This window comes from Notamacropus eugenii, chromosome 1 (assembly GCF_028372415.1).
Source record: "Notamacropus eugenii isolate mMacEug1 chromosome 1, mMacEug1.pri_v2, whole genome shotgun sequence".
In the NCBI taxonomy this organism is placed as follows: domain Eukaryota; kingdom Metazoa; phylum Chordata; class Mammalia; order Diprotodontia; family Macropodidae; genus Notamacropus; species Notamacropus eugenii.
This window is the reverse complement of record NC_092872.1, coordinates 188,728,070-188,749,259: the sequence shown is the minus strand read 5'-3', so window position 1 is coordinate 188,749,259 and position 21,190 is coordinate 188,728,070. Positions and strand designations below refer to the sequence as shown.

Sequence of the window (21,190 nt, the reverse complement as noted above, 5' to 3'; positions counted from 1 at the left end):
TAAGAAACACAAAGGGTCATATAACAAAAAGACTGAAATCAAATCCTAAAAAATCTTAAATGCAGACGACTGCATGATACAGGTCAAAGAACACTGGATTTGGATTGAGAAGGCCTGGCTCTATCCCAGCTCTGCCATTTACTAACTATATGACCTTGGGGAAGTCACTTAATAACTTTAGGCCTCAGTTTTTCCACCTATAAAATGAAGGAAATAGACTAGAGGATCTCTAAGATCCCTTCTGGTTCTAAATATATGTTCCAGAGCTAAGAAGCTTATATTTTACTCATTAATCTAATGTTAGTAATTGTAGTTACAAACAGTTCTGAAAAGCATGAATGTTTTTAAAATGATAGAATAAACGATGAAAAGCAATATTCAATAATATACTATTGTTAACATATTGAGAACGAATACTAATTTTTTCCTGGAAATTGAGTACTCTCTCATTTTACTTCACAGTAAAACTATAAATTTACCATACAAAAAGTTGTACTATGACAAAGATAAGAACCTGATGGTATGACCTAAAAATTAAAACATCAAGAGATAGAATCTTCTATAGATCATGCTCAATCAGACGCAGTTCAGTGTGATGATGCATCTTTCTTTTCCCAGAAACGACTGTGATGTAAAGATAAAAACATGCCATTAAAATTGTTTAATGGACATTGACAGGATGTCCATCAATTGGGGAATGGTTGAACAAATTATGGTATATGGATGTAATGGAATACTACTGTTCCATAAGAAATGATGAGCAGGTAGATTTCAGAAAAACTTTTCAAGACTTGCATGAACTGATACTGAGTGAAGTGAGCAGGAGAACATGGTACACAGTAATAGCAACATTGTACAATGACCTACTTTGTTTAGACTTAGCTCTTCCGAGTAATGCAATGATTTAAGACAATTCCAAAAGACTCATAATGGAAAGTGCTATTCACATCCAAAGAAAGACCTATGGAGTCTGAATGCAAATCAAAGCATACTATTTTCTCTTTTTTGTTTTTTTCTTTCTCATGGATTTTCCCTTTTGTTCTGATTCTTCTTTCACAACATGACTAATGTGGAAATGTTTAATATGATTTTATATGTGTAGCCTATATCAGATTGCATGCCATCCTGGGGAGGGGAAAGGGGGGAAACCTTAAAGTCTTCTGATGAAAACTAAAAAATAAATTTTTAAAAATGTAAAGCAAATATATTCTATTTGTACTTAGTGCCATTTAGTACTATGGAAGTGAGCTTTGCTGTATGTACACTTTTGAGAGCTACTGAGGACATTCCATAAAACAGAGTTTTGTCATATTCTTCAAAAGCCCAACCCCACCCACTCTCTATTGCCTTTGCCTACTTATTTTTACATATTTCATTAAGTTAAAAATCCTCTGCCCTAACACTGAAAGGAGAGGGGGAAAGTACTATTATAACATGAATAAAGACAACATGATAAAAATTAAAATTCTATTCTACTGAACATTATTTAGAAGAAAATATTCTTAAAAAGGACACATTTTTTCAGGTTAAGTGTAACTGCAGTAATTTAAGAAGTTTAAATACATTTATTAATTTAAGTTCGCATTTCCATGAAGAGCAGCATTTTAGATAACTGCTTCCATAACAAAGTACTTAAAAGTGATGAAGCATCTCAATTCAGAAGGCAATCTGACTCACTGCCCCATGTCCATTTGCCAATTCTTTAAGTATACTTTGCTTCCTTAATAAGTAATATAGCCAGACATTCTTATTTTAAAAGATTCTTACCCATTATACAATTAAGAGAGAAAGAACTCATTCAGTAATTCAGGGAAGTTAGATATATAAAAAGGATGATACATATCATAGCTGAAACTTTCCTATTCCCCTGCTGGATGACATCAAACAAATAAATCAATTCTTTTCATTATCCTTGATTTTATAAATTATTTATATTCTTAATACTTTGATGAGGTTGTTTTTTCCAGTAGAAAAAAGGAGGCAACAAGATACTGTATCTAACTGGATATGGAAACTGATGAGAGCATAGGATCACAGATTTAAAGACAGACGAGACCTTAAAGGTCCTCTAAGTCCATATTTCTCATTTGATAAATGAAAAAACTGGAGGGGACAAAGCCAAGACAGCAGAGTAGAAGCAGAGACTTGCTCAAGATCTCCCCCAAGTCCAGCTAAATATCTCTAAAAATGACTCTAAAAAAATTCTGGGGCTGCAGAACCCACAGAATGGCAAAGTCAAGTAAATGTCCACCCCAAGACAGCCAATAAGAATCTATCACACCAAGCTAGAAGTAGAGTGCAGTACAGGACCTGAGCAAGCCTCAAGAGGCTGAATCTCTGGGGCCTGTGGTTGTTTCAGACTTCTCAACCCCAAAATACCGAGGACAAATTGGAAGGTGGGTGAAAAAACCTGTCCAACCTGCATGAGAGACTAGAGTGTTCTGGCCTGGGCCCAGACCCAGGGCAAGGAAGGGGATGAAGGAGCCCTCTGCAAGTCACAGCAGGAGCAGAAGCAGCAGCTGTTTCTGGAGCTCTAGGCCCACAGATTGCGGGGGATCAAGGGGCTGAGAATACACCCTCCCTCCCCCACTGGAAGCAGAGAATTTCCCTGATAAAGAGCTCAAAAGTCAAGTAAATGGCTGGGGATATGAGCAAAAACCAGAAAAAGAATCAGACTGCAACCTTACTTTGGTGACAAGGAAGACCAAAATATACAAATAGAAGAAGACAACAAAGTCAAAACTTCTACATCCAAAGCCTCCAAGAAAAATATGAAATGGTCTCAGACCATGGAAGAGCTCAAAAAAGGGCTCTGAAAATCAAGTAAGAGAAGAAGAGCAAAAATCAGAAAGAGAAATGAGAGTGTTGCAAGAAAATCATGAAAACCAAGTCAAATGCTTGCTAAAGGGGACCTAAAAAATGCTGAAGATAACACCTTGAAAAACAGACTAACCCAAATAGCAAAAGAGAACCAAAAAGTCGATGAGAAGAATGCCTTAAAAAACAGAATTGACCAGATGGAAAAGGAGGTCCCAAAGCTCACAGAAGAAAATAATTCCTTAAAGATAAGAATGGAATTTATGAAAAATCAAGAAATTATAAAACAAAACCAAAGGGAAGAAAAAACAGCACACAGTATGAAACATTTCACTGGAAAAACAACTGACCTGCAAAATAGATTCAGGAAAAATAATTTAAAAATTATGGGACTACCTGAAAGCCACGATAAAAAAAAAAAAAAAAGAGCATAGACATCATCTTTCAAGAAATTATCAAAGAAAACTGCCCTGATATTCTAGAACCAGAGGGCAAAACAGATATTGAAAGAATCCACTGATCACCTCCTGAAAGAGATTTCAAAAGGAAAACTCCTAGGAATATTGTGGCCAAATTCAAGAGCTCCCAGGTCAAGGAGAAAATATTGCTAGCTGCCAGAAAGAAACAATTCCAGTATTGAGGAAGCACAATCAGGATAACACAAGATCTAGTAGCTTCTACATTAAGGGATCAAGGGACTTGGAATATGATATTCCAGAGGTCAAAAGAACTAGAATTAAAGACAAGAATCACCTACCCAGCAAAACTGAGTATAATACTTCAGGGGAAAAAATGGTCACCCAATGAAATACAATAAGCATTCTTGATGAAAAAAATCAGAGCTGAATAGAAAATGTGACTTTCAAATACAAAGAATCAAGAGAAGCATGAAAAGGTAAACAGGAAAGAGAAATCATAAGGAACCTAACTAAAGTTGAACATGGAAAGACAGTATTTGCAACTCTTGAGATTTTCTCAGTGTTTGGGTAGTTGGAGGGATTATATACATACAGACAGAGGGTATAGGGTGAGTTGAATAGGTAGGGATGATATCTAAAAAAATAAAATTAAGGGGTTAGAGAGGACTATATTGAGAGGAAAAAGGGAGAAACGGAATGGGGCAAATTACCTCATAAAAGAGGCAGGAAAAAGCTTTTTCAATGGAGGGGAACGGGGGGATGTAAGAGGGGAAAAATGAAGCTTATTCTCATCATATTCGGTTTAAGGAGGGAATAACATGCACCCTCAATTTGGTATGAAAATTTATCTCACACTACAGGAAAGTAGGAGAGAAGGGGATACATGGGTGTGGGGGAGGATGATAGAAGGGAGGGCAAATGTGAGCAGGGAATAATGAGAAGTAAACACTTTGGGGGAAGAACAAGGTCAAAAGAGAGAATAGAATAAATGGGGGACAATATAGGATGGAGGGAAATATAGTTAGTCTTTCACACCATGACTTTTATAGAAGTCTTTTGCATAACTACACATGTATAACCTACGCTGAATTGCTTGCCTTCTCAGATGGGATGGGTGGGGAAGGTGGAAGGGAGAGAAGTTGGAACTCAAAGTTTTAAAAACCAATGTTAAAAATTGTTTTTACATGCAACTGGGAAATAAGAAATACAGGTAATGGAGTATAGAAATCTCTCTTGCCCTACAAGAAAATAGAGGAGATGGGGATAAGGGAAGGGAGGGGTGTGACAGAAGGGAGGGCAGACTGGGGGAAGGAGTATTCAAAATGCAAGATGTCTTGGGGTGGTGGGAGCAGAGAGATGGGGAAAAAATCTGGAACTCAAAATCTTGTGGAAACTAAAAATAAATAAGTAAATCTCAGAAAATAATAAATAAATAAGCAGATAGATAAGATAGATAAGTGAAACAAAAATAATGAAAATAAAAGGAAAGAAGGCAAGGCCCAGGAGATGATTTATTGCAGTAACATGTCCTGGTCTTTGGTCTCTTCTCAGGAGACTCAGGGCTCTTGGGCTCATGGCTGCTTTCCTTCTTATCCACCTCCACCTCCTCCTTCACTGACAGCTCCACAGAACTTCACCACTCTGTCGGTGTTTTCTTTGCCTGTTCCTGCTTTCTTTTCTTTTTCTTCTATTTCATTCCTGCATTCTTCAAATTTTGCCTTAAACTTCTGGACATTTTCTGCATTTAGGAATCGAATGGCCAGCAGCAGTTCAGGCTTAGGACTTTCATCAACAAACTCTGCATGTGTGCTCCAGATCCAGGCCCTGTCATTGCCTTCATTGGTGTTATGTAGTGATTGGCACAGTCTTCAGGGTTTTGTCCCTTCTCATGAGGAGGCAAATCATCCCTTTCTCCTTGTGTTTCAGCAGCTTCGCATCACGGTCACTCGCTCTTGCCATTCTGGAAAGTCATTCTCAGATGCAAAATTGTAACAGCTTGGTCTGCACCTTAAAGAGCTCTTCATCTTCTTCAAGGATCTTAATCTCCTGCTCAGGAAGAAACACGATGGGCTTGAACTGCAGATTATAGTTCGAGTTGTCCACATTCTCTGTGGATCTGTTGGTCCCATCCATGCCTCATCTGCAGCTGGCACCTCCTGGCCCCACCCTTACCTCAGCTCAGCCACCTGCCTGCGCTACCCCTAGCCCCTTGACCCCAGCAACAATGCCTCTGCCTCCAGAATTAAACACTCTTGAGGAGGGACAGGGTCAAAAGACAGAACAGAATAAATGGGGAACAGGACAGAATGGAGGAAAATATAGTTAGTCATGACTATTAAGGAAGTGTTTTGCATGACTACACATGTTAACTTTTATCAAATTGCTTACCTTCTTAGATGGGTGGGGAGGGAGGAAGGGAGAGAAGTTGGAACTCAAAGTTTTAAAAACGAATGTTAAAATTTGTTTTTACATGCACCTGGGAAATATACAGGACATACAGGCAATGGGGTAGAGAAATATATCTTGCCCTACAAGAAAACACAGGGGAAGGGGATGAGAGAAGGGAGGGTAAATATGAGGAAAGAAGTAATCAGAATGCATGATATCTTAGGGTGGGTGGAGGGGAGAGATGGGGAGAAAATTTGGAACTCAAAATCTTATGGAATTGAATTTTGAAATCTAAAAATAAATAATTTTTTAAAAAAAATTTTAAAAAATAAAAATAAATGAGGAAACTGAAGCCTAAATTGTTGACTTCTCCAAGGGAATGTAAGTGGAAGAGTCAGAATTTGAACCCAGGTACACTGACTACAAATCCTGTGCTATTTTGCACTGCATTGCTTAAAAGACAAAATCTAATAAATTCATTGAAGCAACAAGATATATTAAAAAATATATATTCACTTGGGAATCATGGGATTTTACTTCCTGTCATCAGAGCCATCACCTATAATATGAAGTTAAACTAGATACTAAATTCCTTTCAGCTCTAAAATTTTATGACTGCAATTCATTTAAAGAAACACTTAAGACACTTCTTGGTGCTAAGCAGAAAAGTACCCAATAAGCAAGTATTGATTTGATGACACATTTTGGCTCAGCAATTGAACTCAAGAAAGACTGGATCTTTTATTTCGTTAGTATAGGGAACTCCCTGGAAGAGAAAACTATCTCTTCCAATGCAGGTCAACAACTTTTCTCTACAAGTTTTTGCTATTGTTTAATCATTTTCAGTTGTATCCAAATCTCTGTGACCAGGGTCACACAGCTACTAAGTGTCTAAGGCCAAATTTGACCTCAGGTCCTCCTAATTCCAGGGCAGATGCTCTATCTACTGAGGAACAACTTAGATAGTCAAAGGGTTGAGGTTGTATGTTTTGCCCATGGTCATACAGCCACTGTGTGAGAAGCAGTACTTGTGCCCAGTTTTTGTTGACACCAAGGCAGGCCTTTTCTATTCACTTTGCCACACTGTCTTTGCAAGATTCAAATAGAGTTTCTCAATTTGCAGAAAAGACAGCACAATTATAAACTGACTATATTTACATATAGGAGTAAAAGACAACATGCATTCCATGCTAAGAGATATAGAAGGTAACAATAATTTTGTGTTGTATCTTTAATATTCCTGAATCTATAAAATAGTGAAACACAAGGAACTTGAAAATACTCTGTAAAAATTCTAAATGTCCCACGGAAAGAGAAAAAATTATCACCTTTATTACACTATCAATGTCAAGACAGAATCAAAAGAAGCGTATTAAAATTTGCCAAATTAATAGATGCTTAAATTAATAATTTTATAAATTATATCATGTTCCTTAATTGTTAGCATGTTCCTCATATTTCAATATTGTGTAAGTTCCAGAAAATTAAGGTCACAAAATTATTACCTTATGCACTGTAATACAGGATTCAAAGTTAAACACTAAGAGATCCAATGTTCTATCAATCAATGATCATTAACTAAGTGCCTCTGAGTTAGGCAATGTGCTAGTTGATACAGATTGTTTAAATTTTTCATAAGTTGTTCTGACAAGTTTGTGAAATAAGAATTTGTTTCACAGATAACACGCAGGAGGCAGTGGAGTTTGTAGACTCTAGCCTCTAATAGGTTCACTCTTGATCTGATCAGACAGGAAGGTAGTTTTGAAGGGGTTAATAATCTTACTTTATTCTAGTCTGGTCTTCTCAAAGGGAGTTGCTGATAATGGGAGCACCGGTTCCTACAGCATTCCCTAAATCACCTTTCTCACAGGGGCTTGGGAGAAGAGGGAGAGCAATTACCTTGTGTCTCGATGGGATTGACTGGAACAGGTACTCCCCTAAATCCCCTCAAGCCTCAACAGGGGCCAGTTGAGGCAGGTATATGCATTCCTCTAAGCATTACCCAAATCCAAAATAGGTTCCCCTATGATTTCCCCTATGCATTCCTCATGGCTTCCCCTATGGATTCCCCTCTCACTGACCAATGCCCACTTGCTTTATAGGGCAACAGACAAAAAAGGCATATTTCCAGTAATGACCTCACAGGTTAACTTCAGCAATATAGTCATTCAATACAAGCATGGTAAACGTTACTTATGTCATCCTTATATCTCACTGCTCAGTCTCAATAGGATTGTCTAGCACTATGATTCTAGGATCCTTGGGATTATTCTGTGAGTTATTACCTAACACCTGGAAACCAGACATTGCCATGGCCATGGATCCTGAGAAATTAAATATAGAAAGATAACAAAATCCTCCTTACATACACAATTTTATTGATTTTATAGAATACTAAAATATACCTAAAATGATGCTTTTTAAAAAAGTAATACATACTAGAAGGTCATTTCACAATATCTTGGGTTGTTTCTTTTACTCTACAACACCCAAATGATATGAACAGTTTTTTTCTTATTGCTAGTTTGGGACACTAAAATAGGAATCGTTCATAAAAAGATGCATATGCATAAGCTGGCAATGAACGTTACTCTTATTTTTTCCTTACCTACTGTTTTGCAATATGTATTGCTCCTTTTTGCTGGTGCACAGTGAAGAATCCGAAAGATTCTATGCAAGTACTTTAGCAGTTTAGGCTCCCTCAGTCATACACTGAAGAAAGGAGAAAAAAATGCTTTGCTTCTTTCAATGCCACCCCAAACCAAGTGACAAAGAATGAGTGGAGAGAAAAGGCACAAAGACAAAAGAAAAAGAATATGTTCAATAAGAGAATAAAAGGTGTATGAAAAACGTTTCAAGGTCACCTGCCAACTGGATGCCTTGGCTTTTTCAAACATATAATTCTTAATAAGTCTACTAATTAACATCATTAAGATGGTAGGACAATTGACATTTATTTTAGAAAAATGAGACAATAGCTGACATTTATACAGTACTCTAAGAATTGCAAAAAATGTTTTACACAGATTATGTTTATTTAATCCTCACAATAACCCAATAAAGCACATACTTACATGTATTATTATCTTCATTTTACTGATAATAAAACTTAGGCTCAAAAAGATTAAATGATTTGATTGTGGTTACAACTTCTAAGTGTCAGAAGCAAGACTGTATTCAACGTCGTTCATGACTCCCAAGCCCAATCTCACTTTCAGAATACAAGTGTGTCAGTACATGCATATGTACATACATCTGTACATATGCAATAAATCAAAAAAGGAATTAAAGATAACAATTTATTAAGCATCAAAGTTTAATTTTCCTTTTCATATGCAAATATGAAAGAATTTTGTGTGAAAGCACAGAGACAGCAGATGGGGAAATGAACAGAACGATGGGCCTAAAGACTAGAAGAATAGAACTCAAATATAGCCTGAGGTATGTAGTAGCTATGTGACCTTGGACAAGTCACTACCTTGCAAAGTTGTTGTGAGGGGAGGGTCAAATGAGTTAATACTAGTAAAAAACACTTTGCACAGTGACTAGGACATAGTAGGCACTGTATAAATGATTATACCTTTCCCCCTTCCTGAAACAGGTGTTTTTACCTACCATACACTAAATACTAATATCTGTTTTTAAATTAGTTATCCTTAACTATGAAGATCATATTTTTCCAAACCCTAATCCCTGACATATTGTTTAGCAAAGGATATTCCTTTGGCTAAACCTCCTTTAAAGCACATACTTTTTTTTCTTGAAACCAAGACGATATCAGTGCCAAATCCGTAACTAACTGGGAATGTTAAGGTTTGGTCTTAGCATTCCATTTTCCATACTCCAAACAAAAGCTTCATAACTCAATAATTGTATGTTACAATTAAAACCAAATATTTATCTCAAAAGAAAATTTTCAAAAGCAAAGGAATTTATACTTAGAAAAATGTCTTAGTAGTTTCCTTTCTTTTACAAATATAAATTTGCTGTATTTCTTAGAAGCTATCTTACAAAGAATATAACGGAAAGAACAGAAGACTTGGAAATAATACTTATACAGCTCACCTCACAGCATTATTATGAAGATGGGGGAAAAAAAGCATGAAAAGCTCTTTATAAGCCAATACAAGTTTTATAATAGTCAATAAACATGTACTTACTAAGTAATAACTGGGTACTATATATTGTACTAGATGCTGGGAATACAAATGAAAAAATTAGGCAGCCTGTGACTTCAAGGAGCTTAAATCTTACTAAATAAATATAGGCAAGTATTAATTATTATTATCTCTGAAGTAACAGAGGGATTCAAACACATGCTCCAGAAATACTGATCATCTCACAATTTTCCAATTAGTCCTCTGAAGAAAAAGTCATCCAGGTCAGGAAACGGCACCAAAGTAAATTTACCTGATCAAAATTTAAAAGGTCATGCAAATACCAAACCCTATCCTGGACAAATGTATTTTCCCAACTAACTAACTGTAGTTTGGATATTGAGCTGCCTGAATTTCTTTTTTCCAATCTGCTACCATATAAAATCACATTAGAAAATTCAGGAATAGGAATTTAGAAGTAATAGATCTGAACTTTACAAATATGAAAACAAATTTATTTGAATATCTATCAGCAATAAAACTTTATTAACATGAATGATAAAAATATTTAAAATTAAAACACTGAACTATCAAGTTTTAGATAAATAATCTTAATTATAATGCCAAATTTAATTATCCTCTGATAATCTACAAAGAACTAAATATATCACTGTAGAAGAATCATACTGCATTTACGCCTAGCTTGTCTAGACGAAATGAGGACGTAGGAAAAGCAAGCCATTTAAGAGTTCACTGAATGAGTTGATTCACTTTGCAATTAACAAGAAAGTTTCTGGAAATTAATGATTTTAAGACCACATATTCTTTTGAAACACAAAACAGACATAATAGTTAAAGTTATCATTTAATATAATGCTTAATTCTTATTCTATTGATTAAGAAATATTTTATGACTGAATTCAAGTAGGTTGGTAACCAGAATTTTCTTCTACAATACCCTCTAAATACTTAGTCAATGAAAAGCATTTTTAGTTGGAAAGTACCTTGGAGATCACCAGCATCAATCACCTCATTTTGTAAACAAGCAGTAAGGTAGCAAGCAAACAAAATTAGAACTCAGACACTCTAATTCCAAAACAATGCTTCTTCCGTCATTATCCAGTCCCTACTGGAACACAGCAGTAAGGGACACAGTTTCATCTGAATAGTCACGGAAGCGCATAAACGCCAGTTATCTGACTCTGAATTTCATTGAGATATAATAATATTACAAGATTCTTTCAAGGCTAATCTTGTTTTTAAAAGGGGGAAGAAATAATTTACAAGTAAAAGACTTCACTCTGTGATATAAGCTGAAAAAGAGACTCTACACAATAGATTTTCCTGAAGACACTGAGATGAAAAATAATCTTACTCTTCTTTAGAAATAACCCAATATGAATTTGCATTTGACACAGCTGGGAGTTGCATAGTTTCAAACTTCTAGTTTTCTGCTCTCATATATTATTCACAGGTTGGGCCTAAAGATTTCCTGCACCTTTAATTAAGGTAAACATAAAAACAAAAATAATTTTGTCTTCTAATTATAGAGAGCTAAATAACTCTACATAAGAGTCCATTTGGCTTTACTTCTAATTATTTCCTTAGGCTATACCAAGAATTGTCCGGATTATAATAATCAATCAATAAGTATTTATAAAATGCTATGACATGTATAATTATGTATAATCTTTATATGTATACGTATAACTATAGCTAAAGCTGATGGAGGTTAAGTGACTTGTCCAGGATCACAGAGCTAGCACATGGCTGAGATTTAATTGGAATTCAGGTCAAGCAAAAAGATTAGTCAAACACAAAAGGCACACAAGCAAATTAAATCTGGATCAGAGTATTCACTAACAGAAATGGAAAACAATGCACTTGTCATCCTAAAGAAAATGGCAGTAGTGAGCTAATACGAAACATTTTTAAAAGAAGGTTGGAGAGGACAGCATTCTGGGGGGGAAAAAAAAGAAATGGTCTGTGCTAAACATTAGACTTAGCCTTAGATGTAAAATATCCTTAAAACAACTTTTTTTTTAAAAAAAAATCTGGCTGAAAAGATTCAAATTGGTTCATATTATAGTAAATATACAATCCGGTCTTTCAAGAAACCTGCTTTCCATATTAGAAAGCAATAATGAACCTCAAAGATTTCAAATGTCATTTGGAGGCTGGGCAACTTTTCTAAGAAAGTTTTGAGTAAAGGACTGAAAATTCTTCTTTCTTCAGTCAACAATATAAACCATAATTGGGACAATATATATTAACTCTTGTATAATCAGTTTGAATCTAAGTCAACAGGTAAAACTATCTTGGATGGTCTCTGAGCAAATACATGGAAATAATTATATGATAAATATAATTCTGTTACTGCATTTTAAAGAGACATATACAACTCAAAATTCCTTGATGTAACTGAGATAGCTACTGTATGAAGAATATCTAATCACCTGACCATAAAATGTCTGTTACGCAGTTAGGACACATAATATTTTTAAAAGTCATTTCCCTGTGAAGTATAGATAAAGTTAATAGTGCCTTTGTGCCAGAGAATGCTAAGCTTTTCACATTACATAGTTTTCATACTACACAACTAAAAAAAAAAATTAACTATCAGTTTTCTCTCTATAAAATAGTGATGATTCAAAGACTAGGTTTACCCAACATCAATGAGTATCCAACAAAAAAAATATAATCAGGAGGTTAGGCGTCATACAGCAGGTATTTATAGTATTCTATATTAACGCACTGTCCTGCTTGTTTTCATTTAAAATATTCAATAGTTTTGGGGGAAGGGGAGGAGGGTTTGAACCAATGTTCTTTCAACCTTATTGGGGGAAAATGTTTAATTACTTCATTTTTCTTCTGTACAAAGCATATGTATTCCTTCACCGGTTACGTCTGATTAAAAATCCTTTCCATTATTCACTTTATAAACTATTTGTCAGAAAAAGCCATAACTGTATAAACCAAATGAATGTACTACAAATAATGGATGTGAAAATAAAAATATGATGTGTGGTCTCATAGTAAGGTACCTCAAATTCATCAATCAGTACTTAGACTGTAACACCACAAGGAGTTTGTTTTATAAGGCCAGGTTTTTAGTTTTTTTCCATAAAGACTTCCCATAATAAAGTACTTTTTAAAATTTCCATACTTAAGCTGCCACTTTCAGTTTTTATAGGAATTGCTAAATATTTGAGTCTTAAAAAAAGAACTAACTCTGGATTATATTTACCGAGGAAATGATTCCAGGACAGAAATCTCAACTGAACTAAAGAGAAATCTGTTAGGCAATAACATACTCTTTAAATACTGATATAAGCTTGGAATTTATAGCACAAGGATAACACAGTTTCAACAAGTATGGATGAATTACACTCTGCAGTGGAGGAAGTACTCATCACAAATCCTTCACAATATCATAGTATAATTTCTTGTAAAACACTAACCTACAACTCCCAAAGATCACATACTGACATGAACACATCATAATCCAAAAGTTGGATCCCAACACAAAGTAGAGAAATTTTCACTTTTGAGTTATATGAAAATACACCTGACCTTAAAACATTCAACCAACAGTTATTCTTTTAAGACCTGGTGCCACAAATAATAGAAATTACAGTACAAATTTAATTCCAAGTGAAACAACATGCATGTTAACAATAAGTCTGTTATGATCATAAAAGAGAGTCAAAATGTGGTAACTTTCACATCAGGAATATCCAAAATGGTATGTAACAGTTAAAAATCAGTATGATCACTGAACTATTCCTAATTTTAAATTTTCTTATATCAGTCACCTAAAGCTTAATCATAAAGGAATTAGTGACCAATTATCATTTTGTACCCACAGTTACAATCATAATAATGATGAAAATAATAACAATATGTAACACATATAGTACTAGCACTATACACATACATATACTAGCACATGTACAGTAAGCAGTAGGGGTAGCTAGATGGTACACAGTAAGATAAAGTGCTAGGCCTGAAGTCAGGGAGACTCACCTTCCTGAGTTCAAATCTGGCCTCAGACATTTACTAGCTAGTGACCCTGGGCAAGTCGTTTAACCTTGTTTGCCTCAGTTTCTTCATATACAAAACGAGCTGGAGAAGGAAATGGCCAACCACTCCAGTGTCTTTGCCAAGAAAACCCCAAATGGAGTCACGAAGAGTCAGACATGACTGAAACAACTGAACAGCAACAAATAGTACTAGCATATAAATGTTAACTGTTAGGTAGCGATGTGTAGTGTTGAGCTGGCCAGACGGTACTCAATTACTTCTGTTCCCTTTTCCCTGAGAGGTGGAAGAGGAGTATGACCTTTTCTTGGTCACTGACCTCTCTATCCCCTTGCCTCACATTTAATCTGCAACAAAAACCATTACAACAATCATCGTGTTGTTTCAGCCAATGGTCAATATGAAGTCCTTCAGATCCATGAGGTACCCTGCTCTTTGCTGTTTTTCAATCAAGAGAGGCCAATTAGGGAAATTCCTACTACTCAAAGCTTTGACTCTCCACCCTAATTGTTTTTTAGTATATCTCCAGCTAACCCCCTGACTTCCCCATATTTAAAAGCAAGACTTGGATATAAGAAATGTTTAAATTTTTTAAAAATACATATAATACTTTAAGGTTCACGAAGCACTTTGCACTAATTATTTTATCTGATCCTCACAATAACCCTTCAAAGGCAGATACTATTATTAATTCCATTTTACAAATGAGAAAATTGAAGCTGAGCGATTATATGACTTGTCATACAGATAAAAAAAATATTCAAGACAAAATGTGACGTCAGGTCTTTCTGACTCCATATCCGCTACTTTATCACCATGCCACCTTGCTATATCCAGTATAATTGGGAACATTCTGATAGTTATACCAACATATAATAACATACATAGCAAAATATTACAAAAAAGTAAACACTTAGCAGAGTAAAGGATTTTAATGGAGATGTTTAAGACCATAAAAAGAGAGTGAGCTGGCCACATAAAAGGATGAGGAATATCTGACAGATGCAAAAGACAGCACTGGTAACTATGCAATGTCATTTTATGGAATATGACTTTCCCTTTTTAAAAATGTATACCATCACAAAAATATTAAAACTGAAGTATTTTCATTTTAATAGTTATATGGATGAGGTCAGTAAAAATTTATGTTAGGCCTTAATAAAGGAATGATGATTTTGGTATTTTCCCTCACATATCACCAGGAGCAAGAAAAACAGAAAAAATCTTTAAAATAAATAAATGAAATATAATATTTCTTAAATCTTATTTACATGGAAAATGAATAATAGTGGACTTTATTATAGTGCTTTCCCAATAAGTTTCTGTGTCTGGTTCTCATGCAGGAGGTCAATACTACATTTTTAGTACCTTACAGTTAATGAATACATAATGACTATATTCAGGGAACAGGGAATTGGGGTTTTACTCCAGAGAGGAAGCCTGAGAAATAGGTACTACATCCAAGGGAGGCAGCAGGCATGAAAATTACCTACTCCCAACCTGGGGAGGTAGCGACAAAAAAATAATACAGAACTCTTTCAAGGTCCTGTAACTGGAATGAATACACTTTAAATCTTTAACAAGGATCCACTGGAGGGGCAAGTCTGGTTCCAGCGGCCACAGTAATTTCAGCTACAATAGCATATATAAAAATTGCTGCAGTAAAAAGCTTATAGTTGAATCAGGGCAGCTAGGTGGCACAGTGGATACAGCACCAGACCTGAAGTGAAGACCATTCATCTTCCCGAGTTCAAATCTGGTCTCAGACACTAGATGTGCTGTCTGACCCTAAGCAAGTCACTTAATCCTGTATGCCTCAGTTTTCTCATCTATAAAATGCGTTGGAAAAAGAAATGGCAAACCACTCTAGTATCTTTGCCAAAAGAAAAAAAAAACCCAAATGGGGTCACAAAGAGTCAGACATGTCTGAAACAACTGAATAACAACAAGTATGTGGCTATCTCTATTTCTAAAAAGCAGTCATTTTCTGAAATGAGCTAAAAATTTCTAAATTTTAGATCTTAGGCATGAAGAGAGCTGTTCTCAGAGTAAAGATATGGGTTGAAGTCCTGCCTTTAACACATACTGAGAGTGTTACCATGGACAAATCATATAATCTTCCAATGGTCCCAGGAAACTCTCAAACTATTAGTTACAAATCAGCTGCTGATCACTAGGTCCCAACCAAAATAAATACAGAAATGAATGCATAAATAAATATGTAGGTCTTTTATAAAAGATAACTTCAATTATCACCTGGTCTAATCTTTGATTCTATACAATACTGCTTATCTCAACTACTGTTATAAAAACCTGAGCTAAAAGAAATCTTGAGAAGTCATTTTGGTCCATCCTATTTGCATAAAGACAAAGACCCCAAATTTATTTAACTTCTTATTAAAGATGAATAGTGGTTTACAGTACAAAATAACTCAGATGTCTGAATCTCTGTCAAAAAAGTTGGTTTTCTTCATGTACTACTATGGAATATTACATAACAAGAGACAAGGGAGAACGGGGAAAAACTGTTCTACCTGCCATTTTTACTGCTGAGTCCCCACAGTTGCCTAGTGGGTGTTCTGAAAGTAGGCCATATTTCTAGTATTAAAGAATATTAAAACACTTTCCCAAAGTGGAGAAGTATATTCCTACATGATTAAAAGTTTGCTATTAAAACCCTATATAAGCTATATAAGCGACCCATTTTCCAAAGTTAAAATCAGTCACTCCTCAAGCATTTATTTAGTGCCTACTATGTTCCATGCACTGGTCTAAGAGCGAGGATATGAATAAAAGCCAAATAAATACCTGGCATACACACAAATATGTATACATACATACATGTATGTATGTATATATGTATAGATAGAGAGATATAGATCTCAGTCCCTGCTCTCAAGGAGCTCATAATCTAATGGGGAAAAACAAGATGCACACAACTATGTACAAACAAGATAGGGACAAGATAAACTGAAGACCATCAACAGAGGGAAAGCACTAGCTATAAGTGGAATTAGGAAAGGTTTCCTATAGTAGGTGGAATTTCAGCTGGGTCTTGAAGGAAGTCAGGAGATAGAAATGAGGAAAGTGTGTATGTGAACAACCAGTGAAAATGCATGGGACAAGTACAGCAAGGAGGTCACTGTCACTGGATCTCAGAGTACAATGAGAGGAAGAGTGGATGGGAACAAAGTGTAAGAACACTGGAAAGATAGAAAGGAACCGGGTTATGAAGGGCTTTCAGTTCCAAGAGTATCTCAATTATAAAAGAGCACTAAATAAATCATTATTTCACTTTGATAACTAATTCTAATAATTAACCAGGTCTTTTCTCTATCTATATACAGTCACAGAATTATGAGGCAATAAAATTTTGATAAAAGGAAACTTTTAAGGTACAAAGAAAAAAACTCTAAAAACTTGGGCTATACAAAATAACACAGAAAAGTTGATATAAATTAAATGAGTTCTCTTTTTCATAGATTAGAATATCTTTTACACACAGGCAACTTTGAATAAAGATGGATATACAAATAGATTTGGGACCCAGTTTCCATCTTCCTGAGTTCTAATTCTAGAATCGCTTTGCATAAATAAAAAAAAACATTAAAAAGTCTTTAAGCTGGAAAGGATGAGGAATAAAATTATTTGCCTCTGTGACTTTTCGCAGGTTGTCCCTCATTCATGGAATGTTCTGTTACCTCACCTTTGTCTTTTGGTTTCCCTAGCTTCCTTCAAGAATCTCATCTTCTTTAGGAAGTATTTCCCTGTTCACCTAGTGCCTTTTCCCCCTGATACTGCTTTTCATCTATTCTGTATATATCTTTTATGTACTTAATTAATTTCATGGTGTTTCCTTCATTAGAATGCATTTCCTTTTTGCCTTTCTTTGTAGCTTTAGCACTTAACACAGTGTCAGGCACACAGTAAGTAAGTGCTTAATAATTCCTGTTTAACTGACTTTTTCAGGTACTTATTTATTTCCTCTTTCTGTATATATGATCTGTACTGCATGGGTCACATGACATTTTCTCTGATCACCATAATCTTTCAAACCTTTACAAAATAGAAATTTCACACCAAGGACAAAGTAACTTATCTCCACAGTCTATGACACCCAGAAAAAAAAAAAAAAGATGAAAAAAAAATCCATAATCTAGCTCACTGACCATAAACTCACTCTGCACTCATCCTCCACCTCCCATACTACTGTCAGCAAAGCCACACGGGAAGAGCCAGGAATCTAAAAAGAGCTTAGAACACAATCCATCCCTAAACCTCTATCCAGCTTCCTTCCTTCCAGTGCTATTGGAGACGCTGGCTCCATCCAGGCTATTGAAATTTGCATGGGCACAACAGACAATGTGGTCACAGTTCTTCAGGCACAAAAGCCTGCTGGGGGCCACAATCCCACAGCTCCAGAAATGAAAATCTTTAAACTGCCCGTCCCGGGATAGACAACCCCATAGCATCAATAGGGAAAAGCTCTAAACTGTTAATGCTGGAATAGACAGTGCCAAAATGGACAGATAGCCCCATGAACTGCTTCACAGGCCCAACAAGGTAGCTCTCTGAACTGCTAGTGATGGGACAGACAACCCCATAACACCAGCACACCAAGGAACTGCTGAAGTCAGGTGGCCAGAGAACTAAAAAAATGGACAGAACACCATGTGTATGGGATGCGGCAAGTTGGGAGAGGATTGGAAGGATATACAGCACTCTACCAAGCCTAAGAGAAAGACTACAGCATCCAGCTAGAGTCAGTTCTGACCATCCAAAAGCCACCTGAGGCAGAAACCAAGACTAGCAAACTTTACTGCTGGGACTGGGAGTAAGTTGAGACACTTTGAGATCCTTACCCCGAGGAAATCATCAATAGAGAGGACAGTCAGAAAGTGAATAGAGGAAAATCAAGGTGGGGAAAAAGACTGAAATTACCAAAGATCTCAGGAAAAAGAAAACTCAAAGACTTTGAACATAAGTAGATAAACAGGAAAGGCATTAACAAACAGAAGGAAATATGGCCTTCAGATCTAATAAATGAATTTAGGCATCTATGAATAAATACTCCTGAAAAAGGAAACTGATCCAATATTTGATGAGACAAAGAACACTGTGAAATTGTTCTCAAGTGGTTCAAAAGAGAAATGAGAATTCTGAGAGTCAAATTTATGGCATGCATAGCAAAAATAGAGGAAAAAAGAGAAAAACTAGAATCTGTGACACAGTCTCACCAAAGCAACAAAGAGAGAACAGTAGACTGGGATTATAAATATAAAGACGTGAAAGACAACCTAGAAGAAAAGCAAAAAACAATAATATTAAAAGAAAATATGCTCACTCTGCAAATTAAACATACTGATCTCAAGGTCAGAATGCCTAGAGCAACCTATGGATCATAGGTCTCCCAGAAGAAAATTATAAGTCCAAAGAATCTTAACACTATAATGCAGGAAATAATAGAAGAGAAATGTCCACAACTTCTGGGTTCGAAAACAATTGAAATAATTCATTCACAATCTCTAGGGGTAAAAAAAAAACACAAGGTTGCAATCACCAAGACACTGTAGTTCAATTTAATAATTCACTTAAGAAACAAGTTCTGTAAGTGATCGGGGAAAGACCTCCAAATAAAAAGAAAAGGAAATTCAAATAATACAATACTATTCTGTACCCACTAGAAGCTGTAGGAAAGAATGTAATAATGTGCTGCAAAGAGGATTGGAGCTCAAGACTCAGCCCAGAAACCTAGTACTAGCTAAGAAGAGAACTGGTATTAGGTACAAATTACATTATAGTAAATGACCACAATAATCTAGTATATGATAAATCCAAAGATCCAAGCTTTTGGAACAAAAACTCATAATTTGACAAAAACTACTGGGAAAACTGGAAAACAGTATGGCATAAACTAGGTATAGACCAACATCTTACTGTATAACAAAGTAAGGTCAAAATGGGTACATGATTTACTCATAAAGAATGATACCAAAAGCAGTTTAAGAGAGCATGGAATAAATAGTATGTCTGTCAGATTTATGGATAAGGGAAGAATCAGGACCAAAGAATATATAGAGAGCCTTACAAAATGTAACACAGATAATTTTGATTATATAAAATTTAAAAGTCTTTGCACAAACAACATCAATGTAACCAAAATTATAAGGAAAGAAGAAAATTGGGGAGAGGGAGAATTCTGCGATAAGTATCTCTGATAAAGACATATCTCAAATACATAGAGCACTGAGTTAAATTTATAAAAATACCAGTCATTCCCCAATTGATAAATGGTCAAAGGATATGAACTGGCAGTTTTCAGACAAAGAAATCAAAGCTATCTATAGTCATATGAAAAATGCTCTAAATCACTATTGATCAGAGAAATGCAAATAAACTCTGAGGTTCTACCTCACACCTATAAAAATGACTAATATGACAAAAAAGAAAAATGTTGGATATCGGAGTAGATATGGGAAAACTGGCACACTAATGCAGTGTTGGTGGAGTTGTAAACTGATCCAACCATTCTGGAGAGCAATTTGGAATGATGCCCAAAGGGATAAAAAACTATGCATACCCTTTGATTCAGCAATAACATCACTGCTAGGTCTATATCCCAAAGACATCCCAAAAAAGGGGAAAGAACCTATCTGTACAAAAACATTTATAGCAGCTCTTTTTGTGGTGGCCAAGAATTGGAAATCAAAGGGATAATCATCTAGTGGGGAATGGTTAGACAAGCTGTAGTATATGATCGTAATGGAATGTTACTGTGCTATAAGAAATGACAAGCAGACAGATTTCAAAAAACTGGGAAAGACTTACAAGAACCGATGCTGAGTGGAGTAGAACCAGGAAAACATCATACAACGTAACAGCAATCTTTTACAACGAAGAACTGTGAATGACTTTGCCATTCTCAGGAATACAGTGATCAAAGACAATTCCAAAGGACTAATGATGCAGCATACAATCGCCTCCTGAGAAACAACTTATCTTGACTGAAGACAGACTGAAGCATACTATTTTTCACTTTCTCTTCCTTTTTTTCTTTTATTTGAGTCTTCTTGTACAAAATGACTACTATGGAAATATCTTACATAATTGCACAAATATAACCTATATCTAATTGTTTACCATCTCAGGGAGAAGGGAAGGGAAAGGAAGAATAGCATTTGAAATTCAAAACTTTAAATAAAAATGTTGAAGAAAAAAAGATGCAGCCCAGAGCAACTTACTCTACAAATCTGAGTTTAACCACAAAGGAAAATGATGGAAGTTCAATAATAGAGGCATTTGAAACATGTTTAGAAAGAAAACCTGACCTGAAGAAAGCATTTGCTTCTTAAACTCTTCAAACAACAGAAATGTAGGCAGAATGAATAAATGTAACAGCCAAAAGACAGAAATAGCAACAGAATGACA

At 35.4% G+C, this 21,190-nt stretch overlaps 1 protein-coding gene and 1 pseudogene across 7 annotated transcripts in view; both read right to left on the bottom strand.

The window, feature by feature from the left end:
* The window catches only part of SHOC2 (SHOC2 leucine rich repeat scaffold protein), a 185,762-nt gene that overhangs the window by 142,926 nt on the left and 21,646 nt on the right, over positions 1–21,190 (bottom strand). The gene's annotated exons all lie outside the window — the stretch shown is intronic.
* On the bottom strand, positions 4,654–5,459 carry LOC140512888 (ran-specific GTPase-activating protein pseudogene; annotated as a pseudogene).